Source organism: Colobus angolensis, unplaced genomic scaffold (assembly GCF_000951035.1).
Source record: "Colobus angolensis palliatus isolate OR3802 unplaced genomic scaffold, Cang.pa_1.0 Scaffold14, whole genome shotgun sequence".
In the NCBI taxonomy this organism is placed as follows: domain Eukaryota; kingdom Metazoa; phylum Chordata; class Mammalia; order Primates; family Cercopithecidae; genus Colobus; species Colobus angolensis.
This window is the reverse complement of record NW_012114488.1, coordinates 23289107-23311854: the sequence shown is the minus strand read 5'-3', so window position 1 is coordinate 23311854 and position 22748 is coordinate 23289107. Positions and strand designations below refer to the sequence as shown.

Genomic DNA, 22748 nt, shown 5'->3' with positions numbered 1-22748 from the left:
CCCGGTCTGCAGGTTGCGAAGACTGGGAAGAGCATAATATCTGGACCAGAATGCACTGTCTTTCATGGCACAGTCCCTCACGGCTTCGCTTGGCTTGGGGAGGGATTTCCCCAACCCCTTGTGCTTCCTGGGTGAGGTGAGTCTCCACTGTCCTTTGGCTTGTCCTCCCTGGGCTACACCCACTGTCTAACCAGTCCCAATGAGATGAGCTAGGTACCTCAGTTGGAAATGCAGAAATCACCCACCTTCTGTATTGATCTCTCTGGGAGCTGCAGACTGGAGCTGTTTCTGTTCGGCCATCTTGCCAACCACACAAATTACTTTTACAATGGAAGGAATCTTACATCTTCTTACCATTGTTCTTTTCTGTTTTCTTCCCCCATCTCACCTTAACCCTCATTCTTAAAACATTCTTCAAACAAAAATAAGAACCACTACAAAAGAGAGTCTTGCATATCTAAGTGTATAGCACATTTCTACTTAAGAGATTGAACATTAAAAAACACTTTCTGAACTGTGAGCAAAGTTCATACTTAATCTATTTCATAGTCATAATCATCATCCATGTTGATTCTGATGCTGGAGAGGTCTTCAGGTTTTATTTATTTTTAGTCTCTTTGCTTTTCTTAGTCAGATGAAAGTGATGCTCACATTGCCTCATGATCTTGGAAGACATCCAGCTCTTCCCTTGCTGTTCAGCTGGTGCTGCACATTGTCCTCCCCTTGTATCTGTGCCCTTGGCCATCAGGACTTCTCTTGCTTTTAGGAGACTGCAGGTGCAATTCCAGGCATTTCCATCCAGGTACTGGTGCCTGAGACAAGGCAGAGCCTCTAAGGCTTTTAGGTCTAAGGCAGAGATCTTGTTGTTCCTCAGATATAGAACATGAAGCTGTTTGAGGTCCTTGAGCTCCCGTTCAGCAATATTCTGGATGACATTGCCTTTTAGGTCCAGCCTGATTAAGGTCCCTGGGAGCCTGCAAAGCATGGAAACAGGATGTCAGAGGAGGCCATGTCCATCATTCCACAACTGCCAGGGCAACAGTAACTGAGGAGCATTGCCTTTCCATACAGCTCTGTCTCTTCTTAAGCTAGGAAACAAGATTTATTTGAGAAAATCAATTATAAGCACAAATCTCAGTGTTATTCTATGGATCTTTAACTTTTTCTCATAGATCTTATATTCTAACCTTCTGATTTTTCTGGCTCCTATTCATAAACTGTTTAGTTTTTTTTTCTTCTGAAATGAGATCACTCAAACAAATTGATAAGAAAAACACTAAGTTCCCAATTTCTAAGGTGGCAAAGGCCATTAATCAGTAATTTACAGAAAAAGCAGTAAAAGTGTTAAATAAAAGTATGAAAAAGTGTTGTTCTTCATGAATATAAAAGGCAAATGAAAAAATGCAATGTTTTAATATAGCAAATTAAAACATAGCTTTAATTTTAAAACACTGCTGCTGTGGGTATAGTAAAAACTGTTGGTAGAAGTGTAAATTGGTACCATTTAGGAAACAATTTAGCAATATGTATCAAATTTAATTAAGAGCATGCCTTTTGACCTAGGAAATAATAGAAAAAGTGAGTATTTATTTACAAAGATGTTTGTCACATATTTGATATTTATAATAGCAAAAATAGACTAATACTCAATGATTTTAAATTATGAGATGATGAACTATTATGTGATTACAAAAACCATGGGTTTTGATTTTTTTTTGTAATACGGGGTCTGTCTCTGTAGCCCAGGCTGGAGTGCAGTGGTGAGATCTCAGCTCACTGCAACCTCTGGCTCACCAGCTCAAGTGATCCTGCCACCTCAGCCTCTTGAGTATCTGGGACCACAGGCACACACCACCACACCTGGCTAATTTTTTCTAGTTTTGGTAGAGACAGGGTTTCATCATGTGGCCCAGGCTAGTCTGGAACTCCTGTACTCAAACAATCCACCGACCTCGCCCTCCCAAAATGCTGGGATTACAGGTGTGAGCCACCACACTTGGCCTGATGTTTCAAACTAATTTTTAAAATAACAGTTATATGAAAAAGCTTTTGTAACTATGACTAAAAAAATCTAGGAGCTATAAAAATTGATAAAGTTTCAACATTAAAAGGAATTTTAAAAGAAATTGTGTATAGCAAAAGACAGGCAAAGTCAAAAGACAAATGATAAACTGAGGATAAGTATGATGTCTGCACTTTATAGCAAAGAATTAATCTCCTTAATATACAAAAAGCCCTTAAAATTGAGAAGATTATAAAAATAAAACAGAAAAATGGGCAAAAAAAAAACAAATGGAAGTTCACATAAAAAGCAAAGCAAAGGGCCCTCAAGTCATCAACTTTACGCAGGACAGAGAAACTAGATTAAAGCTACACAGACGTGCCACTTAACACTTACCAGATTGGTAAAAATTCTAAGCCTTAGCAATCTGGCCTGTGAGCAAAGCTATGAAGAAATAGATAGTCCCATATATTTCTAATGGGAGTCTAAAATGGCACAGCCCCTTTGGAGAAAAATTTAGCAAAACCTAACAACAACAAAAAAATACATATTTATCCTTTAGACCACCAATCCTACTTCCAGGAATACACCCTGAAGATATGACCTTACAAATATAAACAGTATATGTGGCATTTATTATGATATTATTTATAACAGCAAAAGGTTGGAAGTAACCTAGTACATAAGTAAAGAACTACTATGAAGCCTTAAAATAATAATAATAATAAAAATAGGCTGGTCTCTATGAATTACCATGAAGTGATTTCCAGAAAATATTGTTAAAGAGAAAAAAAAAAGCAAGAAACAGAGCAGTATATATAGTACACTAGTTTTTGTGTAAGAAAAGGGGAAATAAGAATGACATATACATGTTTACTTATTTGGGGCAACTGAAGAATGATAAAACAGAAATCGATAAAAATGGTTACATATAGGGAATGGTTGGTTCCATGTGATTTTAACTTTTCAACCATGTTAATGCTTTACATGTTCACAAAAACAAAATCAAGTCCTAAAACTGAACACAAACAGGAACAAGCATATCTAATTAATTAATCAAATATTTATATTTGTAACATAGTCATACAGAGAAAAGAAAAAGTACTCTGACTGAACATCCTTAATGGATATATTTAAGCCTTAGATTCTAAGGACAAAAAGATCTCGAAATTTCTCTTAGCATGTTTATTGTTAATACTAATGTTAATAATGAAATTTTGAAATTTTTTATGAATATTATGTGGCAAAACAAATAAGTAAATACATTCATGTCATAAGGAAACTATACTTTCATTGTAAGAGAGAAAGATTAAAATATAAAATAAAATAAAGAAAACCCTCTCTGATGTTAAATATGAACTGAAAATGTCAATGTGAATTCATAATTTTAAAAAATATATTTTCTAGCTCTTGTTTGCTCAAAGGACCTAGAAACAATATTATATTCTAGTAGCAATGCTACCCCAATGACACGAGCACACCAAGCACACAGATCTTAGATGCTGAATTCCAATCTTTACTGGAAAGAACCAGAGCTTCTTGGAGAAATGACTGATTCTATGCCTAGGGAAAAAAACCCATAGAGTTTGTCAGCCGTGTGATACATTTATCAGAATGTGATAAAATGTTTAAGGATCAATGGAACACCCATTGGGATGACTACTGTTAAAATAACAGAAATAAAAAGTATTGGCAAGGATGTGGGGATATTGGAAGACTTTTGCACTGTTGGTGGGAATGTAAAATGGTGCAGCTGCTGTGAAAATAATAAATTTTTATTTTTATAAAACTGAAATTAGAATTAGCATATCGTTTAGCAATTCCACTTCTGGCTATATATCCAAAAGAATTTAAAGCAGAGTCTTGAAGAGATATTTGTACCTCCATGTTCATAGCATCATTCTTCACAATAGCCAAAAGATATAAGCAACCCAAGTGTCCATTTGCAGACAAATAAATAAACCAAATGTGGTATATACATACAATGGAGTATTATTCACCCTTAAAAAGGAAGGAAATTTTGACACATGCTACAGCATACATAAACCTTGAGGATAGCATATTATGCTACAGGAAAGAAGCCAATCACAAAGACAAATACTGTATGAGTCCACTTATGTGAAATATCTAGAATACTCACATTCATAGAAACCTAAAGTTAGAAAGTAGAATGGTGGTTGTCAGGGGCTGGGAGGAGGGGAATATGGAAAGTTTTGGAATAGGTATAGAGTTGTAGTTTTGTAAGATGAAAACTTCTGAAGGTTGGTTGCACAAGAATGTGACCATAGTTAACACCACTGAAATGTACACTTGAAGATGATTTTACGTTATGTGTATTTTACCACAACTAAAAAAAAAAAAAAGATTAATGGAGTCATGTCTCATGAACAGAGGAACTACCTTGGAGGGGCTCCCACTAGCCATATTTGTGACAATTTGGGCACCAAAAGAGACTAGTAACTGTGAATGATCAAAACATACCAAATAAATTAAAATCCATGGGTCCATAGTGATACTTGGAAAAAAAACAGAAAAGGGGAAGAGGGAGAGAAAAAAAAACATTATGTTAAGTGGAAAAAGTAGAATACAAAATTGAATGACCCCAAATATGTAAATACAAATGATGTGCTTATGTCCAGACAAAGGCTCTGGCTGAACAATTCTGGATGATTTTTTAGTTTTTCAGCATATTAAGTATTCAAGGTTGAACAGCTATTGCTTTATAACCAGGAAGACAAAAGAGGTGTTTTTTTTTTTTTTTTGAGGCGGAGTCTCGCTCTGTCGCCCAGGCTGGAGTACAGTGGCCGGATCTCAGCTCACTGCAAGCTCCGCCTCCCGGGTTCTCCTGCCTCAGCCTCCCGAGTAGCTGGGACTACAGGCGCCCGCCACCACGCCCGGCTAGTTTTTTTGTATTTTTTAGTAGAGACAGGGTTTCACCATGTCAGCCAGGATGGTCTCGATCTCCTGACCTCGTGATCCGCCTGTCTCGGCCTCCCAAAGTGCTGGGATTACAAAAAGAGGTTCTTTAAAACTGTGAATACCAATCTGAAAAATGTCACGGTCATGCCTATTAATTGAAAACATAGAAAAGAATCACCATGGTGAACGTGAAACTCTTTTTCCTACACAGAAACTTTGTAGTAAGTGCTTTCCTTTTCATGAAATACAAAACATCTGAAAGTTTAATAGGGAAAAGAAGCCCTTCAAATTGACATACCACCTGAATGCTATTTTTATACAAAGTGAACATACTGGATATATAGTCATGAATTTTAGCATTCAGTGTAGTTTATTGTGGCAGTCCCAGCTATATAACTGTTATATCAAAAAGAGAAAACAAATAAGTTTAGCCATATTCTATGCCAATATTACCTTTTGCTTGTTATAGTATTATTATTACATGAATTTTATTCTAAAAGGTCCGTATTTTGGGTTTTTGCCACTTAGCCTGCATTTCGCCTTTGGGGTTTTCTTTTTTAAACTAAATTTGTCATTTTATATTTGTAATCATATCCTAGACTATACAGTAGTATGTATACATAAGTATTTATACTTTTTGAGTAAAAATACTCAATCATTTAAAGTGTCTTCTTCCTAGATAGAATAAATTTTACCTAATAAAGTAGATTAATTTACCAGGGAAGATCACTTTATGCCTTCTAACAGTTTGATAATTAAATTCAATTCAAAGTTAATCTCCAAGAAAATAAAATTTTGTGCACATACCAGCTTATCTAAGGTGAATTTCTAAATGGTATACAGAAAATCTCTTATGTGTAGGTTCCCTCCTGCCAAGGAAAAATCGACTATTGTTGGATTGTGCAGTAGTAAACAAGACTTCATTCCCATTGCAGAGGACAATGAAGCCTTACTGGGAAAGATGCAGTAGAGGAAACAGGTGTCAAAAAGTCCTAATGTATTAAGACTTGCGTTCTAACTTGAGCCATTCTGTTTACCACTACGTGGTTTTAGGCAAGTCATTTTGCTTCTTAAAGATCCTAATTTTCCACCCTATAGATGCACCATTCATTACACATAAGTCCCATAACCAACGTTAGAGAATGAAAATGAGCAAGCCAAATTTTCTAGGAAACAAATACAATTATCCAGTTCTTGGATGTGTATCCAAAAATTGTGCCTATTCTTAGGCTTGCCTTTTTTTCTCCCTTGCTTGTTTGTATGGAAGTCATCACCAAAATGACATTGTAAGAGAAATCACCATTTATCCTGGTTTTGTGACTTTCTGACAGCCACTTATTGCTTTGATGTAATTTGTCTTTATACGTCTGATTTATATTTTAAAGTAGCTCTGATTTGAAAATAAACAGTTTTCTAGAAATGCTATCATGTTCTTTGGGTAGCTATTGCTTTTTAGAGGAAAAAGGGGCACAGTCCATTTTGCAGTAGATAGCACTTGGGTGTAAGATAAAATGCTATCTGCACTAGGTTGTAAGAAGCCATTCTAGATTTCAATCATCTGAAGAGTGGATAAAAAGATAATTTAATTTATATTTATTCAATAAGCTGCAAATTGATGAAATCTGAAGCAGCAGCAATTGAAGTCCAGTTCCTGGGCATTTGAAGTAGTACAGTTATTTTATTGACAGTAGAGTAAATCCTAGAGGCAGGACTATGCAGTGTCTAAACTTCTCCGACTCTGGAGTTAAAATCCTGTGTTTAAATACTGACTATGACGTTGACCAAGTTTCTGAATACCTCTAAGCCTTAACACTCTAGTCTGTAAATTATTAGGTAAACCAGTGTACCTACCTTCACAGAATTATTGTATGTCTCTAAGTTCACTGTTGGTTTTAATAAGCACTTAATAAATGTTAGGTATTATTTTCTATCTCAATTAGCGTAATGAGACAAATGTAGTAGGGCTTTGAACATATGTGTACCTAAAACCATATACTCATATACTACTGTTTTCTTGATGAAATGTGGAATGGAGGATGGTGGCAAAAGAAAAGATATGCCAAAATATCATTGGTGATAGAAGCAGGTTGCCTGTGTTAATAGTTTACTTGTAGAAAACTGAATTGTATATTATAGATTTTGTGTATGAAGAAGAAGCATGCAAATTTTTAAAAGTTGTAATGTTTAAAAGCCATAAATAAAAAATTTTAAATTAAAATATAAGGAATAGATATTATCATGTTTCAAGTTTTAACTTTTATTTTTTTTTTTTGAGGCAGGGTCTTGCTTTGTCACCCAGGCTGGAGTGCAGTGGCACAATCATGGCTCACTGCAGCCTCGACCTCCAGGGCTCAAGCAATTCTCCTACCTCAGCCTCCTGAGTAGCTGGGACCACAGGCATGTACCACCACACCCAACTAATTTTTAAAAAAATTTTTGTAGAGATGGAGTCTCACTATATTGCCCAGACTGGTTTTGAACTCCTGGGCTGAAGTGATCTGCCTGCTTCAGCCTCCCAAAGTGCTGGGATTACAGGCATGAGCTACTGTGCCCAACCATGTTTTAACTTCTAATGAGAGGAGAACCACAGGGAAACCTTTCTGGGTCTTTCCCAACTGTCAATCAAAACAAAAAAGGGCTGAGGAGTGGAGGCGGTGTTGATAGGGGTATTTCAAAGTCACAAGAACTTTGCTATCATAGCTGGCCAAGTACTTTGACAGAGCAGACAGTTGTGTTGCTTAATTTAAGCCTCACAGGAAAAGCCCACTCCCACCTCATATTACTGGCCCTATTGTCCTTGCAAAGTAGCTCTTGACCCTAGCTGCACATTAAATTCATCTGGGGAGCTTTTCAAAACTAGTGATGCCTGAGTCTAGGGGCATCTGATTTAATTGGTTTGACGTGAGGCCTAGGTATAAGTATGCTTTTAAAAAAATGTTTCTCCAGATAATTCTAATGTGAAGCCAGATTGGAGAACTATGGCTAGTTCATGCTTGCAATTCCTCTATACATTCCATTGGGTAAAACATTGTGCTTTCTGTAGTCACTTGTTAAAACACAAGTACTCTGACAAGAGTAAATAATTAAGCTACTTTTTCCACTCTTAAAACTTAGCAGGATTACTCAACAAAATGCTTTCTAAAAGTCACTTGAGTAGAAAAACCCACCAAGTTCACAATATTGCCCATGGCTGTCAGAGCCTGCTGTCACATCTTTTACATGATGTAGTTACTGTCTAACCTGTTGTATGAGTTCTTCTTTTATACACTTTTTTTTTTCCTTGAAGTTGGGGCAGTCAGTAACTTAAAAATAAGGCTTGTGGCCGGGCGCGGTGGCTCACGCCTATAATCCCAGCACTTTGGGAGGCCAAGGCGGGTGGATCACGAGGTCAGGAGATCGAGACCATCTTGACTAACACGGTGAAACCCTGTCTTCACTAAAAATACAAAAAGAAAAGTAGCCAGGCGTGGTGGCAGGTGCCTGTAGTCCCAGCTACTCGGGGGGCTGAGGCAGGAGAATGACATGAACCCGGGAGGTGGAGCTTGCAGCGAGCTGAGATACAGCCACTGCACTCCAGCCTGGGCGACAGAGCGAGACTCCATCTCAAAGAAAAAAAAAGAAAGAAAGTCTTGTAACATAGTCAAGAAGTTATTTAAATAACAAGTAGTAGAGTCTTGAGACACTGCAATTGTGTTTTTGCCTCAGGGCCTTTGAATTGGCTGTTCTTCTCTCTAGAAAACTGTTTCTCCCAAATAGCTTCACAGCTAAATCCCTCACCTTCTTCCAGTTTTTGCTCAAAGGTTATGTTTTCATGAGGGTTACCTTTCTTACCTTATTTAAAATTGAAACCAGCCACCTCACCCACTACACTCTTGAACCTGGTAATCATGCCCTTTTTTGTTGTAAGCTATAATACCTAATATAGTCTGAATATTATATATTTTACTTATGTATTATGTTTGTTGTCAGTCTTCCCCTGCTAGATTTTAAACTGTACAGAACAGGAAGTTTTCTCTCTTTTATTACATTGATGTATCCCAAGTGTCTGGTAAAATACCTGGCACATGGTAAGTGCTCAAAATGTACTGATTAAATTAAAGCAATTATATATTCATGCTTATGCAGTAAAAGAAATTAATTACTTTGAAATCACCTTTAATATATATTTTGAAATACTGATTTCTTTTGGAAACATCGCTTTTTGATGTTTTACACTGAGTACAGTTACCATACTATATAATTTAAAAATCCCCTTTTCAACTAGAAAAAAAGAACATATCTATATATCAAAGATAATTTTCTCGTTTTTATTGATAAAAAAATTTATTATAGGCTGGGCCTCTAATTAGTGGCTCATGCCTATAATCCCAGCACTTTGAGAGGCTGAGGGGGGAGGATCACTTTCTCCCAGGAGTTTTGAGACCAGCCTGGGCAGTAGCGAGACCTCATCTCTAAAAAAAAAATTATTTTAATTAGCCAGACATGGTGCACGCCTGTAGTCTCAACTACTCAGGAGGCTGAGGAGAGAGGATTGCTTTAGCTCAGGAGGTTGAGGCTACAGTGAACCATCATCACCCCACTGCACTCCAGCCTGAGTGACAGAGTGAGACCCTGTCTTAGAAATATGTATATTATAAAACACAATAAAATTAGGTAAATAGAGTACCATAGGATTCTACAGAAACCAGAAGTTGGTATATTAATTATGAGAAATTTGATAATGCTAATAGCCAGGGCAAGAAGCCTTTTATTTTTTCAATAAAGTGCTGAAAGGAAAAAAAGAATCCACTGATAGACAAACATAGTATCATTTTAAAGAGGATAACAGTGTTTCATCCTACCTTTTAAAAATTTATCTACTGTAAAATGTAGAACATAAAATAAAGTTTAAGAAATAGGATCAATTAATATAAACACATGTTGCATTAGTTATAAATTATGAGCCGTTGGGGGAACAGGTGCAGCAGATTGGGTATAGAGGGAGGGATATTTGGGAAGAGAAGCTGTCCGAGTGTAAGGGCATGTGTGTGTGTGTGTGTCTGTGTGTGTATGTGTGAGTGAGAGACAGAGAGAGAAAGAAAGGCGGGGGGGAGACAGAACTGAAGAGATAACCAAAACCAGAAGGTAAGACCAACCTAGTGGACTCACCTACTCATACAGAGAGACACATAGAGAAATAAGCAAAGGCAGCTTAAGCCCTTTAAAGATCATAGCACTGAAAAGAATATGAGGCTCCCCAATAAGTAATTCAAAATAAATACAATATTACATTGTAAAGTTTTAATTTTCCCCAATAACTACTACTTCAACGCATTTTAAATTACAAATATCTTAGTATATTTTACCCCTCATATTTTCCTGGTGTACTTGTTTTGCTAGTGGCTAAGCTCAGGCCTCCTGACTGTTGATTATCCAGGCCATATACAGTACTTAGAAAGAGACACACTCTTTACAGTATCTTCATATTGTTTGCTAATAGAGATATCACCTGTTGGTGTCTTGTCCCATAGGCAAGATAGATAAAGTGAGTGCAGGAGTGAGTTTGGTGGCTGGAGATTCAACACCTCTGTTTAAAACTTCTATCCCTAAATCCTTGTGTAGCCTTGATCAGATAATTCACATTTGCTCTAATTCTCTTGCTTATATGATGTGCTGAATTGTCCCAATCTTCAGAAATTTTATATGGTAACTACAATAAATGAAAATACTCACTCACCTTAGGGGTATGGACAATAGCAGGTTCTGCTCCAGGGCCAGGTTGGAGAGCTGAGAACGCCTCTGCAGGGCTCCAGCTTGAAACAAACTCACAATGTTGTTGTCCAAAAACAAATATTTCAAGTCTTGGAGGTCCTGGGAGTCTTGTGCTGTAACTCTCTGAATCAGATTATCGCTACAATCAAGTTTTTGTAGCTTTACTGGTAGTCTGAAGGGCAACATTTGGAGCTGGTTTGGGGACAGCTCAAGAATAGTTAAATTGGTAAGGAGCTGTGCCCCATTGATGGAAGAGAATAAGTTTTCTGACAGGTAAAGATGGCAAAGATTCTTCAAGTGTTTCGTGTCTCGAAACCTTACCATTCTGAGCTGGTTTCTTTCCATCTTTAAAGATAGCAAGGATTTGGGTAGATTGACAGGAACTTTAGTCAGAAAGTTACCACTAAAACTGAGAAACTGCAAAGACTATAGAGAAATAAAGAAGCTATCGTATAAGATGTAACTTATTATTCTCCAGGCTCAAGTGTGTCAGATGGGGAAATATCAGGGGTCCAGCTATAGCCTCCATACTGTTACCAACCAACATCAAACTTTGCAAACTGACAAGGGAGGAGAGTGTACTGGGAGAGAAGGAAGAGATCGGGTTGTTTTAAGGATTTTTAATTTCTTCAGTCCTTCAAAATCTAATCCATGTATGACATTTATTGAGTTATCATTTAGTTTTAACACTTCAAGACTGGCTGGGAGAGCACTAGGGACTCGTCTTAACTTATTTTTTCCAGAGTTCTAAGGTCTTCAAAGTACTCAGAGCTTTGAAGGTGTCATTTTCTACTGACTCTGTTCCACTGGCCAGCAGAATAGAATCTTCTACAGCCAACATTCGGGTGAAGTCAGACAGCTACAAAAAATGTAGAGGCAGGGAAGGGGAAGAAAAAGCAATAAATTAATATTGTTTAAAAAATACCGTATACACTGTCATTACAATACTAATAATACTTCAGATTTCTCTTCGGGTTCTATTTTAAATTATCTCTTGGAAAAGGGTTGAAACTCAGATCCTGAATATTTTTATTTATGATTGATAACATAAGTGTAAGGTATGAAAATTATTCTAAGCACTTTCACACATTATTGATAGACACATAATATTTGCCAACTTTTTTTTTTTTTTTTGAGACGGAGTCTTGCTCTGTTGCCCAGGCTGGAGTGCAGTGGCCAGATCTCAGCTCACTGCAAGCTCTGCCTCCCGGGTTTAAGCCATTCTCCTGCCTCAGCCTCCTGAGTAGCTGGGACTACAGGCGCCCGCCACCTCGCCCGGCTAGTTTTTTGTATTTTTAGTAGAGACGGGGTTTCACCGTGTTAGCCAGGATGGTCTCGAACTCCTGACCTCGTGATCCACCCGTCTCGGCCTCCCAAAGTGCTGGGATTACAGGCTTGAGCCACCGCGCCCGGCGCCAACTTTTACTACATATTCTCTGACCCAGCAAATTTACTTCTAGGAAGAGATACAAATTGCAAAATGATTCATGTACTAGGATGTTCTTTGTTGTATCATCTCATAATACAAATCTCTTACCAAATTGTTAGTAGTTTCTAAATCTAGAGGGTAAGATTACAAAGGATTTTCACTAGCTACATTTTGCATCATTTAACATTATGAATCACATATTTTAAAAAGGCATTAAAAGTTATAAAAATGTAAATGTCCCAGTCTGTTATCACTAGGATGCACTTACTGAAAACACTTTCAACTATACTGTATTTTGGAAAATGAGCCTGTTTCCTATACCCAATTTTCACTTCACCAATGAAAAAAAAAATCATAAACAAATGTGTACATGTTGTCTCCCTCCGTCTCTGTAGAGCAAAGAGTTCATTTGTGCATATATCCCAGACCTAATGCCACTCTTCCTCTAGAATTTAGATATTTGCCAAATCTGATATACTTTCTTCATGTTTTGCAAGTTTCCCTATCTCTCTACATGCCTGCCAACCTCCCAGCTTAATACCCATATCTTTTTCTCAAAGATGTAATTATCTTTATTTGGTGCCAGGAGTGAGGTTATGTTTAAGCAGAAAAAGGAATTGTTCTGTGTTTTCTTCAGGTTGATAAATCTTCACAAAATTTTCAATCTGCCTTAGAATTCAATGAAGCTGGAGTTTTCAGTATACAATTTCATGTGTCTTACTATCCACAGTTTTTAAATATTTGACTTAATTATGCAGTTGAGCACTTTCATAATACCAATACATGGTTAACACCTTCAAGGTGAGTTAATTTTGTATCATATATTTATTATAGGTACTTATATTCTGGGAGGATATGTGATATGAATTATCATGTATTTTTAAACATCTAATATGTTACGGACTCTCCAGTTAAAATTTCCATAAATGAGTATTTTTAATCATAATAGTTTTGGCAGTTGCCTTGGGTTACATATTGCTGCTAACATTTTATATTTTTTTAATGATTTATCAGTTATATTAAATAGTCCTAGTCCCAATAATGATAGAGATTGTATTCTTGCATTTGTTGAGTATCTATGAGTGCCAAGTGCTTTTTTATGTATTATCACCAATCTCCTAATAACCCAGCAAGTTTACTATTATCAACACTGGCTTCTAGATGAGGAGACTAGGAGAACTAGAATGTGAAAGAATTCAGAATTTCAGCAAGGTCTGTTGAACTGCAAACCCCTTTCTTCCTTAGCTACACCATTTTCTAAAGCATTTCCTATTGCATTTGGCCTGTAATTAATGTTTTTCAAAAGAGGCTCAAAATCTAGACACCAATCACAGAGCTTTAGAAAAGCAGAGATTTTAGGGATTATCTAATCTAAATCTCCCATTTCAGGAATAAAGAATTTCAGGACCAAAAAAGTTAAATAACTTGCTGAAGACTCTGTGTTCTTTACACTCCACTCTGAAATGTCTTTTTGTAGGCTTATCTTTTATATAAAGTCAGAACTGTCTCTAGACATATATCTTTATGTCTTGGACTGTTGAGATTCCCAAAAAAGAACTGGGTATTATATTTCCACTTATATCTGAGTGACTATACGCAAAAAATGATTACTAACTATGCAATAAGTCTCAGAGATGACATGGATCAGAATGGGCAATTTATTTTGGGAATGGGCAAGGGATGGTGTCAAAGCTTCAATTTGTCTTGATTTCTATTTATAAAGTATACAGACTGGCCTAAATAGACTTCATATTCTTAAATGAATATTATTAAGCATAGAAAGCATTTTCTTTCTTTCCTCCTTTTTTTTTTGGTCAGGGTCAATAGAGATTACATTTGATTATTAATTAAAATGGCTACAATTTTAGAAATATTTACTATATTTAATTTTCACAAAGCCCTAGGCATAAGCATAATTATCCCATTTTCAGAGAGGGAAACTAAGGCTCAAGAAGGTGGAATAACCTGTCCAAGTATATCCTTTTCTAGTGGAAAAGTTGGGCTACTAACCCAGGTTTATCTTACCCCAGTACATATATTTTTAGCCTTACTGCTATAACATCCTTTAGCTAAAGAAAACAGAGGTGTGGTACCACACAACAATGAGGAAGACTCCTGCTGACTTTCAACTTTTCAGTTGGGTTTGCAGAGCTGACAAAGGGAAAAATTTCTGCCAGACCCATTTTTCCATTTCCATGGCTTAAGCAGGACCTCGAACAATTACGTGGAAAGAGGTGCTTTTGCCCTAGAGCTAACCTTGGGGCTACTGGCAGCTTTTCCAATATTGCTTAAAAAGCAAGGCCAGTAAAACGAAGTAGGGCACAGGATAGCTCCTGCTAGCTTCCCCAGGAGAGGCTTTGTTTCTGGTTTCAATACTGGGCAGACCCTGCTGCAAGTAGTAAAGGGAACACACCCTTTTCTGGCTCCTTATAGATCCAATGTACAACGAAACTGACATACACCCAAAGTGATGGTTTCAGACCTGTGTGAACCAAGCCAGGAAGGAGTTTGTAAAACAATGCTGGATTTTTTTCCTGATCATCAAAGCAACATTTGTTCTCTCCAAACAATTTTTAAATTCTGGAAAATATATAGAGAGTATAAAATAACCCATAATCCCCCTATTCAGTAATGAATCCTTGTTTATATATTTCTTAGGAAGAATTTGAAGAAGCTTCTTCTCTTCCACAAAACAAGTACAATCATTTTAACTAACTGCTACCATAACTACATTCCTATTTGTCTTCTACCTCTGAAGAGAATATATCACTTTTGCTTATCCATTTGAATGGCAATAGTGAAGTAAACTTAATGATTTTTTACATATGTGGACACAAAGTACTGAACCAAACCTACAGTCCTCTAAATAGGAGTGACTTGGGTCACCTAGCACACTGGCCATTTGGTATCACATGTAATCAGCTGTTCATTGTGTATTTCACTCAACACAGTCAAGCAGTTCATCATGGCTTGAGACTAAAGTCTGAGTTAGTGCATAGCAACAGAACAGGACAGAGGAAACAAAAGAATGAAGCTGAATTCCTTTCTTATGCCATACACAAAAATTAATTCAAAATGGATCATAGACCAAAATGTACAAGCTAAAACTGTAAAACTCTTAGAATAAAATATAGGCATTACATTTTCATGAACTTGAATTAGGTAAAGCTAGCTTAGATATGATGCCAAATGCATGAGTGATAAAAGAAAAAAGTCAGGTGTGGTAGCTCACGGCACTCTGGAGGCCAAGGCAGGTAAAGAGCAACTAGTAAAGAAAAATCAGTTGAATATATGGGGGTACAGAAAGTGAGAGGGCAAGGTCTGGGGAGAGGTGTGAAGGATGGAATCAAGGGCCTTGAATACAAGGAGAGACATATCTTCTCTGGAGAAAAGAGTTTGCACAAGTGGATGGAGACAAATTTGTACACAGTGAGCAGGAACTGAGGGAAATCAAGTCTTGTCATGATTTGTCAATAAAATGGGAGGCCAGCTATTCATTGAGAATTAGGATAGCAGGAATTGAATATGCAACCCAACACTCTACTGAAGTTTTGGAACATATTGAATGATTCTGTAAATTCAAACCCAATAAACAGAATGTACATTGTATTTACCAAATGCAAATGAGATATGGTCACTTAAAATCTATGCAAGTGAGATATGGTAACTTAAAACCTAAGTATTTTTAAAAGAGAAGTATCATTGGTCAGAACTTTCATCAACTAAAAGAACTTTCCTTTTCTTTAACAAAACAATCCTGTCTTTTATTATGTTTCTCTTGTGAACAGTCCTTACAAGAGATAATTACCTAACTTAAAGTCAGGGAAGTGGCAATGCTGCTGTTCAATGAAACTAAACCAATGACAAACTGACTCATCCAATAACTGAATTTAATAAGAGGTATAATTTTATCTTATTGGCTACAAAGTACCAGTGTGTAATCATTACTAGGATTAGTTGACATTCTGCTTTCAATAAACATGTCAAGTCCTCAGGGCAAATATTGAAGTAGCTTACCCTTTAACCAGGTGTCTTGCTTGAAAATTTACACTTAATGGGGTCAAACTTGCTATCTGGTGTTAGGCACTACAGGGTTAGAAGAGGAAAGCAAACAGATGGAGACGAGACAACTGTGTTTATTGAGCCAGGATCTAAATACCATGCTACATATTTTAAACTCTATGTGTTTATGGGACACCCATATGAACATTTCTTAACCAAATTAAAGGGATGGTGTCTCTGTTTGAAGGTAAGGTACACTCACCTGCTGCCTCTCTGCACCTGGCTCACAGAGAGGCATTTCTTTATCTTAGGATTCAGATCTTTAAGGGAGAAGCAGTGCATAGTAAAGGGAAAATTAGACAGCCATAGAATTTTCCATCTGGAAGGGGCCTGGGATCACCTATCTAATCTAACCTTCTCACTTCATAAAGGTGCTGCCCAAAGATTTTTTTAACAGCCAGCCTAAGATAGTCATATCTCTAATTAGGGGGGAAACTGGGATGAGAACTCTAGTCTCTTGATAACTTTCAAAATATCAGAGATCAAAAATAAAAGTTCATTTATATTATATAAGTCAGACAAATCCATAGCACTCTTTTCAGTGCCGTCTGCATAAGTGGGCATAAAAATAAAAGTCATAATTAAAAGCACATAGAATGAGAACTGTGGGTAACTTGGCAAAACAAAAAAATTTATTTCCTCTGTATAGGTTTCCACAAAGACACTGATACCTGACTGATACACAGGGTTTGTGTGAATTCTTCTGATATACTGGGTTCACTTTGGTAGTCTGATGTTGCTGTATCATCTTCCATCCATGGAATAAACAAAACTACACTTTCCCCTGAAAGGATTTATTCTTAATCCTGGGGACATAAAGTAGCAGTATACTTTTTGTTAAGCAAGAGTCATTTTTACTTTGCAGCAACATAGATCTTAATGTTTTTGAATAAATATTAAAATAGAATATCATTAACTATAGATTCTGACTTTTGTTGTTGTTTTCCTAAAAATAAACATCCGGAGGCATATACCCATCTCAATACTACAGAGCAAGCAGGTAGCTAGTTCAACTACCCTAGTTTGATAACTAGCACATTTAAGTTATGATTATTTAAAATAAATTTAACAATCCCACACTTGCCCCTCACACTGTCTCATGAAATAAGATTGCAATAATTTGAGTGCCACATGATATAGTTACCTGGAGGTGTTGAATTTTTCTGTGGCTAATGTAGAGCCTCTTGATGACAGAAGGAATACTTGATGGTACCTCCATTAGTCTGAGGCATTACACCAACTGCATAGAATCACAGTTACATCTTCCATGACAGTTAGGATTAAACCCATTGCTGAGAGAGCAAAATAAAGAAAGCATAAAGCAGATGCATCTTCCACAACAGGGGCTCTCAGATGTAGGTAGGTGTTCAGGTGATGTCTCTTTATACCATGAAATCTGATGATAAAATCTCACAAATGTGCACTCTGTCAATGTAAGAAGGCAGTAGAGAAAAATTTCTCAATGTTGGTTAAAATGTTAGCAACAATTACAAAGAGGAAGGGGATTAAACATTAATAAGCTGTCTTAATATTTGTAGGTGAGCAAAACCCTATGTTATTTATGGTTTTGAAAGCTAATCTGCAAATGCCTCTATTATCTGTAGTTTCCTTGTTTTGTTAAATGTGACACTAGGGAATTAGTGGGAAAAGACGAAGAGCTGTTTTATAATGGGCCATAAAACCTTTGAATTTTGTGTGACCCTATATTAAAACCACTTTTGTGGGACTGAAACAAGCAGGTGTTGTCGTCTCACATTAACTAGTAAGGGAAAATAGGAAGGTTTTCTATTTGTTACTGCTGTTTCACTAACATTTTATTGCTAAATAAAACAATGGCAGTACAATGGCAAGATACTTAGAGGCACAGATAACTTACTCATTTATCACTTGATCCACCCAAATATAACATTTGGGAAACAACTTTGTCACTCAAAAATATTGCTCATTCAGAAAACAAAACCTCAACATGGGTCAACTATTTTCATCTATTTTTAATAATGATAGAAAGGGCCTCTGGCCGCTTCAGAGAAAGTTGTCAGATGTGAAACCTCACTGACTACAGAGGAGAAAGCTTCACTTGTCTAGGCACTCCTTTGATGTGGCTTTTTTGTGTTGCTCTGAGCATACCTGTTTAGGGTTTCAAAAGCATTCTATGCAAAAAATTATATAAAGAAGATCTCTACCCACAAATGGAGAACTTTATTTCCTAATGCCAGCAGTCCTCAGCAGTTTGCTTTAATGAAACCCTTAATATTGAAAAGATCCTTCAGTCTCCTCTTCAACTTTGCCTCTCTGCTATAATTGTCATTTGAAATGTGAACTCTGAAAATCTGAGACAGGTCTCAGTTAATTTAGAAAGTTTATTTTGCCAAGGTTGAGAACACATGCCTGTGGCACAGCCTCAGGAAGTCCTGAGTGGTGGTCAGAGCAGTTTTGGTTTTATATATTTTAGGGAGATATGAAACATCAATCAACATAAGTACGATGAACATTGATTTGGTCTGGAAAGGTGGGGAGGGGACTTCCAGGTCAAAGGTAGATAAGAGACAAATGGTTGCATTCTTTAGAGTTTCTTGTTAGCCTCTCTAAAGAAAGCAATCAGATATACATTTATTTCAATGAACAGAGGGGTGATTTTGAATAGAATTGGAGGCAGGTTTGCCCTAAGCAGTTCCCATCTTGACTTTTCCCTTTAGCTTAGTGATGTCGGGGGCCAAATCACTAAGATATTCAGTCCCACAAGATATTTTCCTTTCACATTTCCTTCCTTTTAATTTTTAAAATCTTTTGGAGAAAACATGTTGGAAGAAAATGAGTCTCTGGTCTCAGGTTTCATCTGATCTCTCATGGTTAGGATGGTTTATTCTTAGTCAGGTGGGTCTCGAGATATTAGGAAAGCTCATTTTTAGAAGGTTGTGAAGTGTCATGTACTACAAAAAGAAAATAGGGGGAGGAAGGGAGAAAAACAACAACAAACAAAGAACATCCTGGAAAATCAATATAGGCCACATTACTCTGAAGCCCATACATCAGTAGGCAGGTATGAAAGTGGCTTATGTATGTAAATAGGTTGCTGTTATTTTCTTCTGAAGTTTAAGCTGTCTAGCTTCAGTTCACAGGGCTTTACGAAAGCACAGCTTAGTTTTCAATGACTCTGAATTAGGAAAAATGGGAAAAAAGGAAAAAAATGAAAACATTATTTTAAAGTCTTCTAGCCAAGAAAAAATAGAATTTGATCCAAACTGTAGAAGATAATAAAAATTGAAAAACATTAGGCAAGACTAGAATCTAACAACAGGTGTACTACAGTTTTTGAAAACTAATTTTTCTCTCTCCACTTTCCCATTTTTACTAAAGACAAACCATAATAGGACTAGTTTGCTTTATTATATTTGCCCTAATTATTTGTATACAGTGCAGCAAGAATAATTAAGTTTTACATACTGGTTTTTTTTTTTTCTTTTGAGATGGAGTCTCACATTGTCACCCAGGCTGGAGTGCAGTGGTGCAATCTTGGTTCAACACAGCCTCCATTTCCTGGGTGCAAGCAATTCTCCTACCTCAGCCTCCTAAGTAGCTGGGATTCCAGCTGGCTAATTTTTTGGGTATTTTTAGTAAAGACAGGGTTTTACCATGTTGGCCAGGCTGGTGTTGAACTCCTGACCTCAAGTGATCCACCCACTTCACCCTCCCAAAGTGCTGGGATTAAGGGCGTGAGCCACCATGCCTGGCTTACATAGGCTTTTACATTGGCCTTGATAGAACTTTGTTCCATAGAAAGAATAAGCCGAGCCCAGTCATGTATTTATACCATTAAATACCTATGATTTGGGTGAATTCCTCTCCTCTTGAGGTTCCAAGATAAACCTTGGGTCCTGGACTTGTCAGAAAGTACATTCCTTACTTACCACACGTCAGGAACCCTGTACAGGAACTGTGTAGACAAAGGTATGTGGACAGTTTTTCCAAGGAGTTTTATTGGCTCAGTAAGTTTGATTCCTAAATGGAAAACACACCATTCCAGTAAAAGTTTTGGTAAAATAACCAGTTTTCCAACTGTGTCCTGTTACAAATGAAAACAGATTCTTATTGCACTTATGCTACTAATTATATTGTCACAAGTTAAGAATACTCACAAATAGTTTCCAAATTCTGTAGCAATAAGGTAGAGAGAAATAAATATGCTCCAAATTTCGTTCATAGGAGTATACTTTACTCAATTGTTAAAATTTGTAAATAACTTAAAGTTGTTGACTCTGAAAAGCAAAACAAAGGATCAGCAATGTTTTGAGCAAAACTTAAAAAGATTACTTCAGTCTTCTATTAGTTTAGTCCATGAAGTTAATTCCTGTTCTTCTTGATATTCATGAACATTTTAGCTCTCAATGAGTACTGAAAGTTTTTCCTCTATTCTGATGTCACAATCTTCAAAATTATCAGAAACCTGCATTCAAGAGCACCTGTTAGAGTTTATACAGGACTATAAAACCACCTTCTAAAGAGGACCAAAACAAGACAGTCATTGTCCATGGATGGCAAAAAGTTTCAGGATAGCCATTCTCAAAGACACAATTGACAAGGAAATTTGTTACCTGTATGGCACACAATAATTTAATGTAACAATTATAATTATTACAGATAACATACATTAAGTTACATCAATATTATAGAAATTTCTCATAATTTTAGAAGAGGTACCAATAACATATTTATACAAATATAGCCCAAAGAAAATCAAACACCATTTTATATTTGACAATGCTTCCTGTGTAATTTTTATACCAAATAAGCCAAATATGTGATTTTTGCTTCCAGGTGTGACAGGAGCAGGACTTGTCATCTTTTTCAGAGTCACTTTGCAGGGGTTGGTGAAACTGCTCCCATCCATGTACAGCTCCCGGTCTACTGATGTTTGAGGATGATCTCGGAGGCTGGGCCCACTAGAATAAACTGAGTCCAATACTTTTATACAGTTATATTTAACTGGGCTCTCTGATACCAGGAGCAAGGTGGCAGATTTAGGGTACTGCAAACTTCAATAGTTGTGTGGGGATTTTCACAGAGCAAGCTTTGGTATTTAGTTAGTCTAGCATTTATTAGCTAATGGTGTCCTTTGGAATTTATTAAAATCACCACAGCATGGGGGGACTTTAGGTTTTGCCTAAGAGTTAGCTTATCTGCTTCTTATGCTAACAAGGCCATTGCTGCTAGGGCCCTTGAACATGGCCGCCAGCCTTTGGAAACCTGGTCTATTGTTTTAAGAGATGGACCACTGGCCTTGGCCAGGGCCCTACAGTCTGGGTTAAAACTCCAACTGCCTTTTTTCTTTGACATACAGAGTGTAAAGAGTTTTGTCAGGTCAGGCAGCCTCAGGACTGGGGCCGACATGAGTTTTTTTTTTTTTTTAACTCATGAAAAACTTGTTGCTGTTGGTTGTAATAGATGTAGTTTATCTAATCTATAATTTTTTTGACTGTCATTTACCAAAATATTAACTTAAATCCTGTAACTATTTGATTTCAAGTTTTAAATCGATCTGGTATTTCTTGTGGGGTTCTAATTGCATCTAAATAGATGTGAGAGTTGAAAGACCTATAAGGGTCTTCTCTCACTTTACGATGTCTTCTTATTATTATTATTATTTTGATTGATGAAATTCCAGGGTGAAAGGGATAGCCAAATGGACTAAAGCACAAGTGCCACTCTAGTTATTTGGCAGAGTGCCCAGTAAAGGTCCACCACAATACCACCACACATCTGCTCGGGGATGAACAAGGACTGACTGATTGATAAGCTCTTGAAAATTCTTAAGCTCACTGCATCCCTTCAGGTCTCCAAGGAATGCTAAGTTTCCTCCTTGCCATGAAAGACACAAAGTGAGCTTGGTGTTGGGAGATGGAAGCTGGATGGCCCTCGGGGGCTGACCCGCAGGGACTTTGGGATATAGCAGAAAGCTTGGCATGAATTATTACTCCAGGCTGTAGAATCCTGGAAAAGAGCTACCATGCAGCCCATGCCTGGTCAACTGGAGGACCCACCTTAGTGGAAGGGGGACAATCAGGGCTTCTGGCTTGCCATGTGCACAAGCATAACAATTGCTTTTGTTTAACGTGTGCAGATGGAACATTTGATCCATTTCAACCAGGCATTTGCATCTTGGTATGCTGTCTTAATTGCCAAAGTTTAAGTCTTTAACTTCTGTGATCTTCTAGTAAAATGAATGTTTTCTTTAGCACCTATTTGTATTAGTTTTTAGACCAAAAAAAAAGCTAAATACCATTTTCTATTTAATAATGCTTCTTGTATGATTTTTATACCAGATAAGCTAAATTTTACCTTTAGATTAGTGTGTTATTAATTTTAATAAATCCTTGTAGACATTTATTTAATTTTTTATGTTTGACTATCAGGTAAGATTTTATAGACTCTTTTTAACCTTTCATAATTTTTTTTAAAGAGCAGATTGATGCTGTAAGGAAAACCTGTTGTAGTTTTACTTTAATGTCTAGTTTACAGAAAAACTGGATGATACCTTTTTAAGTTTAGCTAATATGTTCACACATAGAATTTTTTTTACAATTAACA

General features: G+C 36.8%; 1 pseudogene; it reads right to left on the bottom strand.

Annotated features, from left to right (window-relative positions):
- Window positions 1-533: 533 nt before the first annotated feature.
- LOC105506786 lies at window positions 534-17494 on the bottom strand (annotated as a pseudogene).
- Window positions 17495-22748: the final 5254 nt, after the last annotated feature.